The 15,635-nt window shown below is 34.6% G+C and overlaps 1 protein-coding gene across 1 annotated transcript in view; it reads right to left on the minus strand.

Moving 5' to 3' along the window:
* DPH6 (diphthamine biosynthesis 6) overlaps positions 1-15,635 on the minus strand; it is a 214,963-nt gene that overhangs the window by 68,190 nt on the left and 131,138 nt on the right. The window lies entirely within an intron of this gene.

A 15,635-nucleotide genomic window follows, 5' to 3' on the forward strand; every position in this document is an offset into this window, starting at 1 on the left:
CTGTGTATGAAAAAAAGTAATGATAATACACCAGAAGGTAAAAGGAAATTGCAGATTGAAAATAAGATGCAGAAGAATGTCATTTGACCAAAGAGACGGGTTCACCTTTTGAAAATGGAATTAAATGGGTGGCCAGATATTCCACCAGTACACGTTTTAAGCTGAGCTGCGCTGCAGTTACTTTGGGCTGATTTTCCAAAGTCTTCCTGGCAACACTCTGAAGACCTACTTTTTTAACAGCAGCCAGCAAAGGAAACATTTATTCTCACTATTCAGACATCTCAAAGATTTATTATAAAATCTTAATGTAAATATCAAAACTTTTCATCCTCTTATGCTGTGCTTCTCTAGAAGGTCTGTATGTTCCTGATTAGTGAAGCAGGAGATTTTATTCAATATCAAAAGAAAGCTAAGTATAGAAGTGGGAAGTAAGGTGGGTGTAAGCAGCTTTGAAGTCAGCACAGGAAGCATTTTGCTAGGAGTAAAGACAGCGAAAATGGACTGAGCAAGAAATCTTTAGGAAGAATTTTGCAGAACTTACTGTATAAACTGTAAAAATTCCTCAGAATTAAGAATAATTAAAAAAGAAATCTGTGTCCTAGAAGACATGGCAATCAAACCATGTGACAGACCCATATGCAACTCCAAATCTGTCCTCGTAACTGTGTGTGTCTCACAAAAGACTCACACATGTAACTATTGGAAGAATATCTTATACGATTTGGCATGCAAGTTCTATGATTAGCAGCTGAAGAGGGGGAGGAGGCAGAGAGGAAACATAATACATCAACTGACACCTATCAACTATTTAAATTGTTTAAAATATCTGAAATATTGTTTTGATAATGCTATATATAATCCTGAATTTGGAAAAAAAAATGCAAATAATATTTTGGTTGATAGGAACAAATGGTCTTTTTTTTTTAATAGGGCTTTTTTAAAATACATGCCATTGAACAAGGGAGTCCAGCCAGCTACCAAGTGGCATACTGATAAGATGAGAAACAAATTCAGGAAAATATGATTCAGAGAGGCACAGGTTTGTTTTTAAAGTAAGCTCTTCATTTTCACCTCTGCAAAGTGAAATCCATGTGTTAGTCAAAAACTCCAATACAGGTAGTTTATGCTCCTACAGAAAAAAAAAATCACACTGGCAGTATTTCTTCCCTTTTTTCCCTGTTGTGCTGCTGGTTTTCCATGCATCGCCCATGTTAATTATTAGGTAGACAGAAGAGCTATTCAACCAGTTCACTTCCCCTATTCTTGAACAGATTGTTTGAGACATAATATGAATACTAATTAACGATAAAATATCTGTCAGTGTTTTGAAATATGGACCAAGATAGCACTTTCTTAAAGTATCCTGAATAGCTCTGATACGAGCAGCCCCACTGGTCATAAGCAAGGTCAAAAAAAATCTCTGAAGGATTTGAGCAAAATTGGCACCACTTTTGGCTCAGATTCAGTGGGAATTTTCCAGCCTTCTTTAAAAAGCAATTTTAAAACCCTCTCTGTTCCTAACATACTTGTTTGTATCTTAAGATGTAATTAGTAGAAAAACTGTTCCTAACATGCCATCATGTTATGGAAAGGCGGTTGCAAGGCAAAAAGAGGGGAAAAGGGTCAAAACATGGCCACAGGTTTGCAGCAGCTGTATTTCAGGGGGACATAATTTAAGATAAAGGAAGGAGGAGGGATATTCCCTTTCTCTTTCTCAGTGACTTGGTCATGAAAAGCAAGCATAAATAAACAATCAGCAGGGGCAAAGCAGCAAATCAGTACAAACACTGTTTTAAGCAGATTTCAAGAAGTTGTCTCTTGAATGTTTGAAGTATCATACAGAAAATTGTTAGCAGAGTAAAAAGCATTTAAAACAGGGAAGACATCACAGTATCTTGTTCACAGTACTGAAATCTTACACCGGGAGATGTCATAATGTATGGTGTCAGTCCTTGTGTTGTGAAAGTGCTCTGCAAAACCCTGCTAGAACCTTGCAACAGTTTATCTTTTTGGAGCATCTTACAAGGATAACAGAAGATCTTTTAGGCTACAGATTCACAGTATATCAAGTCTAGAGGACTCGGATATCCAGTAAACTCAGCATAGAAACAAAACTACAAAATAATGGCTGTGTATTTATACACTCCATGTTTCAGCTTACACTGATGATTTAATTTTCACTGTAGCCCATACATGTATTTCCAGTGCTAAAATTTCATTAAAGATTTGACAAACCAAAAATAAAAAACTTGTACTGCTGAGATGCTCACTTGTACTAATTTATTTCCAATCTAGGTCTACAGGAGTCATTAGTTTATAAATGGGGCCTCACACAATTCCACATTTCTTCCCTTTTTATTTTCATTTGTGTCACTGCAAGTTAAATGAAAGGTGAGCCTTAATAAGCTAACATTACAATTTAGCAGCTGTTTTGCTCAGTTAGCACAACTGTAAATAATCAAGGGAACTCAGTGGACAATCAGAACCTCAGAGTATGCAATCCATGTTCTAACAGATAGGAATGCTAAACTCTTATTTAAGAAATACTACTTTTCATAGTGTAGCTGTGCTGCAGGAATTAAGGATAATACAGTTAGATCATAGCTAATGCAGAGGGAAGACAGTACAGTAGCGAATTACTATTTTATTTCACCTTTTTTTAAAAGATGCATTCACTTTTAAGGAAAGCAGAAGGAAAGCATCTAGGGTACTACAGAAAGGAAAAGTCAGAAGAATGCTTGATGCCACTTTAAATGGTTCTATCCCATGAGAAAGTTTTCCATAGTATTACAAGTTACTAAAAGGACACACGATATCTCTCACAAAATATAATTCAGGAAAAGAAACAATGAGAAAAATATACTTAATTGGACATAAGGACTAACTTAAGCTGCTAATTAGCAAAAGAAAGCCATAATTATTGCTACTGAGACAGAAACAGAAGTAATAGGATACCTATAGATACGCACAGTTGTGTTTTTTTTAATTAAAGGTCAACAGCAACTATGGAAAATTTATGAAACTTTTCTTGCTGGTCTTGTTAAAAATTGCTAGTCATTAACTGGCATAATACAAAAATTGCAGGGAACTTCTAACGGAGAGATTTTAGCCATTCCCCCACAGGTATTTAGGCCAATGTTAATAGCTGCACCATATGAACAAACGCCTGTTTCTTGGAAAGGATGGAGTCAATATGCAATCAGTCAAATCTTCGGTATGAATGCAGTTTGGTGTCTGAGTGACTGCTGCCCTTTAACAGGTCAGGGTGCACAAAAGATTCAGTGGCCTCCTGACCTAACAGTGCAATAACCCCCCATTATGTTCAGTCAATGTAAATAAGCATAACTGACAAGGCGCTAATAGGCTGCCTCTGGTCAGCCATGTGTACCTCTGACCTTAATGAAGACCTAAATCAATTAATACTCCAGGCAATAAAGACCTCTGGCTGATTAAGTTAGATAGAAATCATCTTTTCTAACGGGATTAAAGCTGTAAGGTGGTGAACTTTTTATTTAATATATGATAATCCTTTCTTCCTAGGGCCCTCTTATTTTAGCTAAAGACGGTAAAATTGCTTTTTGCAATGTGAAATCTTTTATTCAAGCACCCAGTGTGAATAAAGTTTTAAAGGTACCGTTTAGACAACAGTAATTGAAAAGCTTTGAGTTTGCACTAAGGACACAAATGCATCTGACTAATGTGGTTCTAATACACCACAACCTTCAGTGTAATTCACATGTTTTTCTTTAACTGTTACAAATTTGTAGTCCATAAATGAGTTGGTCACATATAGTTTGATACGGGTTTTCTTTTGAGAAAATGTGTACAGTTATCAGTACCTAAAAGATGAAGGATATATTCCCAAAAGAAAAAAAGTTATTATTATCTTTGACTAAAAAAATTGACACTTATAAGAATCCATGTTTAACTTAGTAAAATGCTTGCATATCATATTCAAAACTCCAGAACTTTAATTTAAATAAAACAATATTTTTTCCTAGTTAGATCAAAAAGGTATAATTAATGAATAACATATTATTGATATCTTACTGAAACAGCTGTAACACTTCCACAATTTTCAGAGATTTATAACTCAGTTTTCAAATGCTGTTGCTCCAGTTTGCTAATCCTCATTTTGGGATGGAGCTTCATATATTTCAAAATGTATTTGACTACCTAAGCTACAAGACTACTTCATCTTCTTGCAGTGTTCTTCACTATTAAAGCTTATTTGATCAAAATGTGATTTAAATCTTTCTCTATGAACACATATATTTGTGGCTTGAAAATTCACAGGACATTTTTTATCAAGAACTGAAATAAAACGCTGCAGTTTCACAGATGCTAAACTAGGCTGTAAAATTATTTGTATCTGCAGTTTAGCAAAATTAAGATACACTGTCCCACAAAGTCACATTTAAAACTGAGCACAGTGTCATAACACTATCAACACACCTAAAACTTTTATGCATTTCCTAACTGGAAATGATACCAAAGAGAGGTATCACGTCATGCAGTATGCATACACTGAGCAGCACAAAAATCAGCAGTTCTTTCAAAAGGCCACTAACTTGACAATGCATCTGAAGAAGACACAATATTAATTGTTACAAATACTAAATCAACTTCAAAAAACTACATCCGAATACCTCCTATTCATACTCTATGCTGCCCAACTGTGAACACCTCTGCAATTCTCTAAAAAATCAGATAATTCAAATTAAGTCTTTAGACTGTGCTGGATTTACAGTAAGCAATCTCATATAATACATTTCTGAAGGCCTGTAGTACCTTGAAATTTAACAAAATACTTTTTGCACTGACTTCAGAGGGACGATCAGGTCAGAAAGCTTAGGAGAAGGTAAGATGCAAGTTTCAGCTTGAAAACTATTTTTTAAAAACTGCTCTATTCTATCACAGAAAATCGTAATATTTGCATTCATATTTTTGGCAATGTGTTGGTTATATTTAAATCTTGATCAATGCCAAATCAATTTTATTCTGCTCTACAACTGATGGAAATAAAAATCACACACTTCTGATTTACAGAAGACAAGGATTCAGAAACTGAAATTTTCACAAAAAAAACCCACCCCAAAAGCTGTCATTCATATTCCAAGGGATGAGGAGACACAAAACAAAAATAAATCTAGCTTTTCAAGTCAGCAACTATAGTTACAAACACCTAGAAAAGGTTCCAGTAAAGTAGGTGAAAAAGGCTTGCCATCTAATAGATCCATGTGAACTTGACAGCTGGTCTGAAGTCTTCTCCAGAATTCTCATTTTGGTCCACATGGAATATCCAAAACACAGAGAGAAAGTGAAGAAACTGGAAGTAAAATATTATTCACTTACTCTGCATATTTTGGCCAATGTCCCCTACTTGCACACAGTGTACATATCATTCCTTTATGGAAAATTACAGTAGACAGTTCAAAGACTCAATTGCCATGGAGGATAAACTGTTCTCCATATCCTAAAGGATGTTTTTTCCTAAATAGAAAAAGAGCAGCCTCACTCCCTGAAAATGAGCAAGCTAACAAGAGTATTAATCTCTGATGCATTTCTTCCTTGGGACAGTGGAATTCTAGTCTCATCTGTCACCTTTTACAAAGCCTACCATTTCCTCTGAAGCTTTAGGAAAAAAACACAAGCTCTCACACAACCACATTAGCAAAATCTGCCAATTGTGAAAAAATGAGAACACTCAGCTTTATGAACATACTTTATCTAAAAGACAGAGTAAAACCTCCAAACTGATTATCATTGACTCATTTCTTATTTGTATCACTTTGAACAAAGATGTCAAACAAAATAAATGAAAAAAAAACCCAAACTAAAATTAGTCTGTTCCACAACAACTGGTATTGGGATGGGGAATCAAATTTGACTTAATCAAATCAATATTTACCAAGAAAAGTAAAGGCATATTCAGAGTCTAGAAAAACAAGGTGGAAAAGACTAGTATCTGAAAGTGTAAAGTGATGCAAATGACTCAATAGGGAGATGGACTATTGAGTAATGGACACTGCATTTTCAGAAAATGCATATTATATCCACCACAGTTGATTGTGGTTTTTAATTAATTATATATTCACAGATAAGGGACAATAGTGGTTGTAATTCATCTGGATTCTTAAAATACCTGATATTGTAGATTTGGAAATTATTTTTAACTCTCCTAATTACAAATGCTGTTAACTAGCTGATAATCTGTAAGTAGAGTAATGAAAACGGCAATGTACTGAAGAGGGGTGCCGTAGGGATTGGTATTAGGCCTGATTTTATTTAATATCTTCATTAAGTCAATGGACGATGGGATTAACAGCATGGTAATGAAATCCACAGAGGATATTAAATTAGAATGTGCACCAGTAGAAATAATAAAAATGGACACAGATAGGTATGAGATAAAGGCAGGAAATAAGAAAATGAGACTTAGGAGAAATGAAAACTCATGCCAGAACATATGGCAAAAACATTTTGAAATACAGCTATTCATAACAAGGGAGAAAACTTGACTGTAAAAATGCTGAACAGTTTATGTTAAATCATAACTACTCTTTAGTAGAAGCAAGCTCAGTATAGGACAAAAGAAGATATAGTCTCTGTTCTCATGAAACAGGTCTAATTCATCAGATGTACCAAATACTTGATCCAGGATAAGTAACACCTACCCTTGGCTAATGAAAGAGTGAAATTTTCTAAAACGTCAGAAACTGGTACCATACCCTTTAGGAAAGGTATGATTTCCATATTTCAAAGTGAATGCTATAAAAGATGAGGTGATACCAAAGATTCAGATGATTATTCAGAGCTGATGAAGTACGTTTTCCAGAAGTTTTTACATTTTATCATTAACACTGATTTTCAGTTAACAGCATAGCTGCATTCAAAGTATGAAAAGCATTTTCATCTGCCAGGGAAAATGTATAAAAACTTAAAAATGCTTCTTTTCCCCTCTGTTAAATGGAAAATATCTAAACCTTACACGAGGTTATATAAACATTACTTTGGTGTTCCCACACAGCTCATTTGTGGTTTTGCTATTTACGACTATTTTCCTAAATTTATTCTGATAAGGATAGCTTTATAACATATCAGTGTCCTTTCTTTGTTAGTTCTATATTAAAAAGAAAAGACATAGGTAGTATGTCCACATGACATTCCTTCCTCCTTGATTTTCCTCTCTGTGCTTACAGTCCTAGGGGACTGGAGAGCACATATAATAGAGAGAGGTTATAAGGTTTTTGTAGTCAAACATACAGTATCTAAAGGAAGACAAAGAAAAAAGAAAAAGTGATGTCACATCCTTCTATACCTATATGTGTCTATATTACAAACTTTGTCTCTACTTTTATCCTTAAACATACAATCTACTTAGAAAGGGACCTCATAATATCATTCCCACATTAACTGAACTTTCTACTGAAAATGTCCACTTACACTAACTAAATAATCAGTGAAACTATCACTGCAGTGAAATTTCACTGCAGTAGAAATTTTTAGGTTGAAGTTTCTACTGTCAGTAAGGGTGTTACTGCCTAAGGCTGTACCACTGTTCTGGAACAGAGCATCCAAGGAGAATCAGTCACAAAAGCCTATGAAGAGTGAGTTGTTTTTTTTTTTCCATTCCTACCTGTCATTACAATCCTTACTAATGCAACTGTTGAATAGGTTAGCGTGATTCTAAACAGAAACGGGACAGCTAGGCAGAGAAAATACTCTGTATTGAAAAGTGAAAGCCATTCATCACATAACAATAATTCACAGTGTATGAAACACATTAACACTGTGATATTCTACTCTTATGGAAAAGATTTAATTCCTAGCCATCATTTGGCTTAATATTCTTTCTCAAAATAGGCTTTTAATGAATGTCACTGGCTACTTTAGATACTGGTTTGCAATAACTGGGAGACAGGAAAGAAGCAGTTCCACAAAATCAATAATAAGTTTGAGAACAGGTAACTAATAACAGTATTACTCAGCTAAAAGTGATAGCTCTTGTTCTAGCCATACAGTGTGGTTTTGTACTTCACCTATCGTCTATGTCTCACACGGATTTTACTTATAGCTATGACTAGGTAAATAATAAACATTAGAACATCTTAATGTATGTCAAAGATTATTTAGCGTATAATAGACGTACCCACTACCTCCCTGTGGAAATGACAGGAGACTTATTTGAGCAACTAGACATACATGTACAGTATATGTAATAGTAACAGATACAGAATATAATATAGTTTTTATCACAACCTTTTACCTATTTATTCATATTGCAGTGATAATAATTTCTTACATAACAAAATACCTTTCTCTACGGACTCAACTTCCAATGCAAAAATACAAGTCAAATTCTGATTATACTGAAAACTGAAACTTGTAATAAAGACCCATCAATATATTTAATATTCTTGGGCAAACTAATGTCATATTATTGTTTCTGCATCATCAGTTAAACCAAACTTGACAAAGAGATGGGTTTGGATATTAGAAATCCCATAGTAACAGTTGCAAAACCCTGTGAAATCTAGCCGTAGACTAAGAGTCCATAGTTCTGTGTTCTGAGCAGTAAGACATGACCCAATCTATAAATTTAACAGTGATAATGTATTATACATTATCATATAATCTGAAATACAATGTTCATGAAGTTGCAATCCAAGAAAAAAAAAGCATTAGGAAAGTGATGGCCCTGTTACATGCATGCAATTGCCTACCCTAAAACCTAAAGATTCCTAACAGTTAGAGCAAAATAAAATTAATGGAAACTACAGAAAGACAGCAGCAATCTCAGAAATACACTAAATATGCTTATCCAAACACAATTTCACAACTTTTGTTTGTTCTACCCTTAAACATTCATCAGAACTCCAGTATGGAAAACATCCCTATATAAAATATCACTAAATTTCTAAATGTGCAATCAGGCAAATTTTACTATGTAACATTCAGAGGGCAGATTTTCTCTTAGATTGGCAGCACTTTGTGACAAGAAGTTACCTATTGACTAAGTGGTTAACTTGTACCATTTAAAAATTAAGTTTCTGTAACAAATTATATTTAAATTCTGTGTTGTAAATGGACTGTAACTGTATGATAATTATATTCCATGTGGTAATACTTATTCATGTGTGAATGGGGTTAGAATCTTGCACTATACATTTTCCTAATTTCTTCTGTTTTTTTCTTTTTGTACCCTCACCTTATTGTTCTCTTATAATACTGATTTTCACAAAATTTTCTAAATGATAATCTAGAAGATGAAAGTTAGAAACTGGAAATTGGAGTACATTGACAGTATACTAGTAACTGATAGATTACTAATAAAATACCTATCTTGTGTTCTGCCAGTCAAGACACAATCATGTTTCTAACCATCTTGCATCATAGTGAGGTCAAGAACCAGTGCTTGCAAACTTACCATGTGCTTAGCCCTTTTTGTTTGTGTTGTTAATAAAAGTAGTTATTTTGGGTAGTAAAAACTAACTGCACAGTCAAGCCTTCTGATATAAAAATGGGTACAAAACAAAGCCTTGAAACTAAACGGGGGTAAATAAGAGGAAGGGAGGAGCAAAATGCAGTAAGGAATAATCCAGCAATTAGGTTAGTCAGCTGCAATATTGCCAAGATCCAGGTTCAGCTCCCTTCTTTCGCATTTTTCTTTTGCCCAGTAATGGCAGTGCTGTTGCGGCAATGGGCAGTCCAGGAAGCACATCTCTCAGTGTCTTCTACTGGAACTGTTCTAATTTGTTTAAATAAACTCATGTTCTTAGAGCAAGATGCTGTTCTGTTTCTTGATAAGTGTTTTAATCAGTATGCTAGAGGTTAATATAAGATGGAAAGATACCTCTCTATGACAAAAAGTATTAGTAAGGATCCAAAAAAACTTTACAATGAACATTAAATCAACATTGGTTCATTACCAATTATTATTTCTACCTTGATAATCCAACATTATTCAAAAAGAAACAACCTACTGAAATTCCAAGTATTCCAAACTGCTACGAGATGGTCATTGTTACCTTCTAGCCTTTAAAAATACTAAGCATTTAGCAATATGAAAGATACTCAACATAAAATAAGCCTGGCCGTACAGAACATTTAGACCAAGATGATTCTGTATGAACACAATTTTTGCAAAATATTTATGCTACTTCAAAAGAAGTGAGATGATAAAATGGAAATCATGTGGGGAAGATAGATTTAATTGCATTTTTGAAAATAAAATAAAAATACTTAGAGAAGCCTAATGCTAACTTGAAATGTGATCAAGAAGTTCTCCTTGAAGTATAATGGTTAAAACTTACTTAAGCATAGAAACGATGAATTAGAAACATTACTCTCAGAAAATCTTTGAACTTTTAATCTGAATTTTATAAACAATCAACAGAGTATCTCTTCAAAAACAGAGCCTGTATCAGGATCTACAAATGACGCTAGAACAGTTTAAATATCTAATTTTGCTTTTTGAGCTTAGGAAAAGTACAGGTGCTTCACTGAAAATATGACCTTGTATGACAACACAAATCTCTGATACTTTGCTCTTTCAGACCAACAGAAAGAGCTTCTAATTATCAGTTAAACAGTGCACAGAATTTGAAAAATATGCAACAATGCCAAAATTTCCAGTGATGGAAACTGTCTTGTACAAATTTTACATTCTATTTACATGACATATAAGATTGAAGTTGCACGACTTGACTATTACTCTATCAGTTTTAAGTAGTATTTTGGGGTTTTGTGAAAAGATTGGGGTTTGTTCTTAAAACAGTTTGGCCTAAATTCACCCAGAAAGAATTATTTGTTATGAAGTCCGCTGAGGTATAGTTAACACACAGCATCTTTCAGTGTGCCACTCCAGAATTTGCATTTGCCAATATAACTGTTCACAGCATTTAACTCCAAACCTCAGGGTTTCTGCCATTGAGGCCTGAAGGAGTTAAATGTTACAGCTCTTCAACCAAAAAAAAAAAAAAAAATTAGATAGTTTTGCAGAAAAATATCGCATGCTGATAGTGAATAATTAAATGCTCAAACCAAAGAGAAATGAACTATTTCTGTGATCTATGCTTGAACTTCTAATAGCTAGTCTGATTCTTCAGAATAATAGCTGTGTTAGAATCAGAAAGTATACTAATGGGAAATGAAGAAAGGTATGAAACTATAACACATGTAATATTAAGAAAGGTGGAGAAACAGAGTAATTCCAACTGATACTTTTATTTGTTGTTTGTAATGCTAACTCATGGCGTCACAGATATTTATGTAAAGGAATGTTATTCATAGTACATCCTGACCTTGTAAGTTGATATAACGCTTTGATTTCATGTAGAATTTAGTAGAAGCAGAAATTTCACCTTGCAGGATTAGACCCCAGATGGAGAACAAGATAATGGTGAAATTCAAATGAAATAAGCCCTTTAAAACACCATCACAGAACAATAAATCAGCTCAACACCTCTACAACACAGGAAATTGAGAGTTAACCAGTGTATACCCAATTTTTTTTTTTTTTTTTTTTTTTTTTTTTAAGGAGGAATAAATCTGCTATAGGGAGCTGGTTTGATAGACCTTTGAAGGTCTTCAAAACTCTCACTAATATGTTATTCTCTAAAAAATATTCCCATAATTCTTCTGCCTCCCATCATTCCTTGCCTCGAAATTCATCTGTCAACTTTGATGCATCTTTTAAAGTACCCCTCCAAGCCTAAAAACCATGACTACAGACCACAGAAGAGAACTCTTAGCTTTGAAACTATCTGATCAATCAGAAGATCATTTACCTGCAAGCATTATTTGGTGAAGCTAAAGCGGCACATCAACCAGCAGCATCTGAAGGCTGAGGCAGCAAAACGTCAACAACAAATTGTCATTGGCATTCCATTTATGAACCTTCAAACAGCATCAGATCTTTTCCATGGGAAACCAGATCAGGTCAGACTCGAGCTGAATATTTCTTAACAAGCTAACCATCAAAAGAACTTACGTTTTGAATAAAAAGGCTATCATTTGTTGATTTGAATATCAAAGGGATCCACTGCAAACTCCCAGTCTAGAAAAACCTCCCTAAGCTACACCAGACAGGTGTTTAATAATCTATTATTAAGGCACTATTTTAGGTTACTCAGAATCATAAAAAATAGCTGTAACTGTGAAGCTGCAAATGGGACTGCACAAAGAAATGAATGCTATTAACATACTATTAACAATTCAAAAGAATGAGTTGACATACCAATCAAACTTGTTAATTGACTGTCAATGGCCTGTCCCTGAATATACAACATGACTGCATTATATATTTCAAATGCTGACAGGAAGACAGTTTCATTTGCATTAACTTCATAAACTGATCAACAACCAAACTGCCACATACATTTATAATGGGAAGCTGAATCATTTCAATATTCATGCAGCTCTGTGATTGTAAATTAGGGGCTGGCAAACAATACAATACTGTACATACTTTAAAATATCCCAAATTTCTCTGACCTACTTTCTTTCTTTATTTTAAAAGAGCAGTGGAGAAAAGTTGTCTCTTAGAGAGATGATTATTACTTTAATTCATGGTTCATGCCTTAGGCAAAAAAAAATTGTTTGCAACCTAGTTTGCAACCATAGTTTATAACTCTAGATGCATAACTGGTCCACAATATACGAGGCATGCAAGGTGATGTAAAATTTTCCTTGCTTTAGTTCTGTGAAATGTAAATACCACTAAGATACAGAGTAAATCTGTTAAAAAAAAAGTGAATGAAAAGCTGTACTATTTCCTTGCTATGACACAAAGCAGATGTCAGCACTGAAACCACCAAAACTTTCTAATTAGACATTGAAACACGTAATTTAAAGTGGAAAGTATTGTTCTTGCACATCCTTCCCTATGTCCTAGAATTTATTGCCCTCAGAGGTCCTGACTGTATAAAATGTTTCCAAAAAATATCTCATAATTAGACCCACTCAGTTTCATTGGGAGTGACAGTGATAGCAGCCGAAATGGCTGTGGCAGTGCTGCCATTTTAGCCAAACAGTGAGTCAGACACACTCTGAGCAAAGCCACAAATCACAGGCACTGAGAGCAGAAGTGCTTGTGGCTCTTCCGTATTTCTGCCCATATTTATCAATCCAGTGGAAATGGCCAAGGGCTGATAACAGCAGGAAAATGACAGAAAGAACTCCCAAGAAAAGACACAGGCCAACATTCTTCACTTTTCCCATTTAGGATCTCCTCTTGCAACATTTACTGTCTTGACTTCCGCTTACTGAAAAATACAGTTCTAGCTAAACTAACAGAGAAGTCTTCAACTGCTGTCACTAATGACTCTGTGTATTAGTATCTATTCGGATGGTTTAACCACAGAGGGTAGATATGAAAGAAGAAATTTGGTTTTATTTGTTCATGAAGTGCTAGAGGCATATTTAGCATTGTTTATATAGAAATAATAACATCTCAGTCACTCTGAGAATTGGAGAAATGAAGCTAAGCAGAAATGTCACAAATGAGGATAAAGTCATGAAGGGTCTGGAAGTGTTCCACTGAAGGCTAAGTAGTACTTGATCAAAAATTCTGAAGTTGTCAAGTCAGTCACATTCCCTCTATATCTGTATGACTCGGAGGAAGTATAAGCAAGTTTTAAACATCTCAACTGTAAATGCACATTGTCTTCTTTCTCCCTCTTTTATTATTACTACTTTCATCCTGTCAATCCAGCAGTCATTTCCCTGGCTTTAAAGTTATTGCAAGAAGAGTCGAGCACTGCATACCAGCATAACCATACAGGTATCGCATAAACATCCAATAAATCTGCAGTCATGACAATCTTCTCCTTTCAGATAAAGCATATCAGAGGACAATTTCTATGAGCTGCTATATTTTAGACTTTATTATTTGTAGTACAGATGCAAGACTGAGAAGAAAAAAATATTCACATTTATTGTTCTAGCAACTGCAATTGAAGAGCAGAAAGAATAACCAACTGAAATATAAAACTTGCAGAAAAGCTGAATATACTGGAGCCACTGGGGTGATGGCAGTCCCCGATCATCCTAACTGATAACCATGAAAGATTACTTATACTACAAACTAGACATTAGCTTTGATATCTTCCCTGAAGTATAAGCTGAATAACTGTCATACTGAATAACATCATGTGATGGGTACTGCTAAGTTCTTACACTGACAAAACAGGAATCATTAAAGCTTCAACATTCTTTCAGGTAATCAATGTAATATGAGCAGTATGTGATTAAAAGTCTTTAAGACATGAAAAGTGTGAAGGTAAAGAACAGCTCATTACTCAAAGGATGTAGTGTCTATAAAACCAGCCATCTTAGAAGGAGCTGGTCATTTGTAACGGGTGCTAATGGCAACACACAACTGCAGTGAATTCAGTAATTCATGCGCCAAGATCTATAAACTTTGATCATAAAATATATACATATATATATAGTTGAAATATATGCACATATACATATAACTGTAATAGAAATTGTGACATATGTTCATGTTTCAAAAAGACACTTGATTAATTTAAAAAAATTGCAGTTTGTCTGTGCTGCTTCAAAATTTACATTTGAAAGAGTCACTTTCTAATTTACTCAAATACACATTTTTCAATGACATTTTCAGATCTTAGCTGAAATATTCCACTCAATAGCCTGTGGCCAGCATAGTTTTTGTAAGTGGGGATAAAAACTCCTGTCCTTGGGAAGAATGGAACTTTCGAACATACAGGCCTATTCATGTGAGAAATGGTGCTTTCTTGGAGATCAGCATGAGACTAGAGAACTAATGTGGACACAAAACTTGATTATCACTGAACTCATGATCACTACCTTTTCACTGGAAGACAGGCTTCTCAATCTTCACTGTCTTTAGAAAGCTCACAAAACTTTATGGACATCTTAGAAAACAAAAAGGATTAAGTCAAACACTTCCAAACAGTACAGAGCTGCATGTGTACCGTTTGTCTTGGATGAGGATGGTGAGTACAAGAAACGTATAAACAGTGCTTTTGCTGAATGCATTACTGTCAGTTGCTCATTAATTAATGGCAAGATCAGGACTTGTATTTTGCTATACTGCAGAAGTAGAAGGGTTCAAGTAACCAATTCCATTCCAAGTTCATAACTGAAAAATGAGCAGCTTAACACACTGTCTGTATTTGCTATTTTTATAAGGAAAAATTGAGATGAGCAAATAAAAAAATTATTGTAACTTACTGAGAAAATATTCAGTGGATTAGGTGCCTAACTAAAATAGTCTAGCTTGCATTACAGTTCCATTTCTATTCCTACAGAAGAAACATCATTCTGAGATCTGCTTTAGTCTGGAACACTATTACAGGTCTTAAAAATACAGTAAATAAAAATTTAAATTAAAGTGTTCATCCAGCTGGATTGAAAAGAAGAAAATATTAAAGGGTGTCATAGTTCAGCCCTGATCAGGACCAGACTACGCAGTCTCTCTCTCACTCCCCCCACCTTCCGAGAGAACAGGGAGAGAAAATATAAGGAAAAACGGCTCGAGGTTTGAGACAAGGACAGGGAGAAATCCTTAAAGTTACCGTTACGGGCAAAACAGACTCGACTTGGGGAAAACTATTCATTTATTACTACAAACAGCTGGA

Source organism: Chlamydotis macqueenii, chromosome 5 (assembly GCF_036417535.1).
Source record: "Chlamydotis macqueenii isolate bChlMac1 chromosome 5, bChlMac1.mat, whole genome shotgun sequence".
Taxonomy (NCBI): domain Eukaryota; kingdom Metazoa; phylum Chordata; class Aves; order Otidiformes; family Otididae; genus Chlamydotis; species Chlamydotis macqueenii.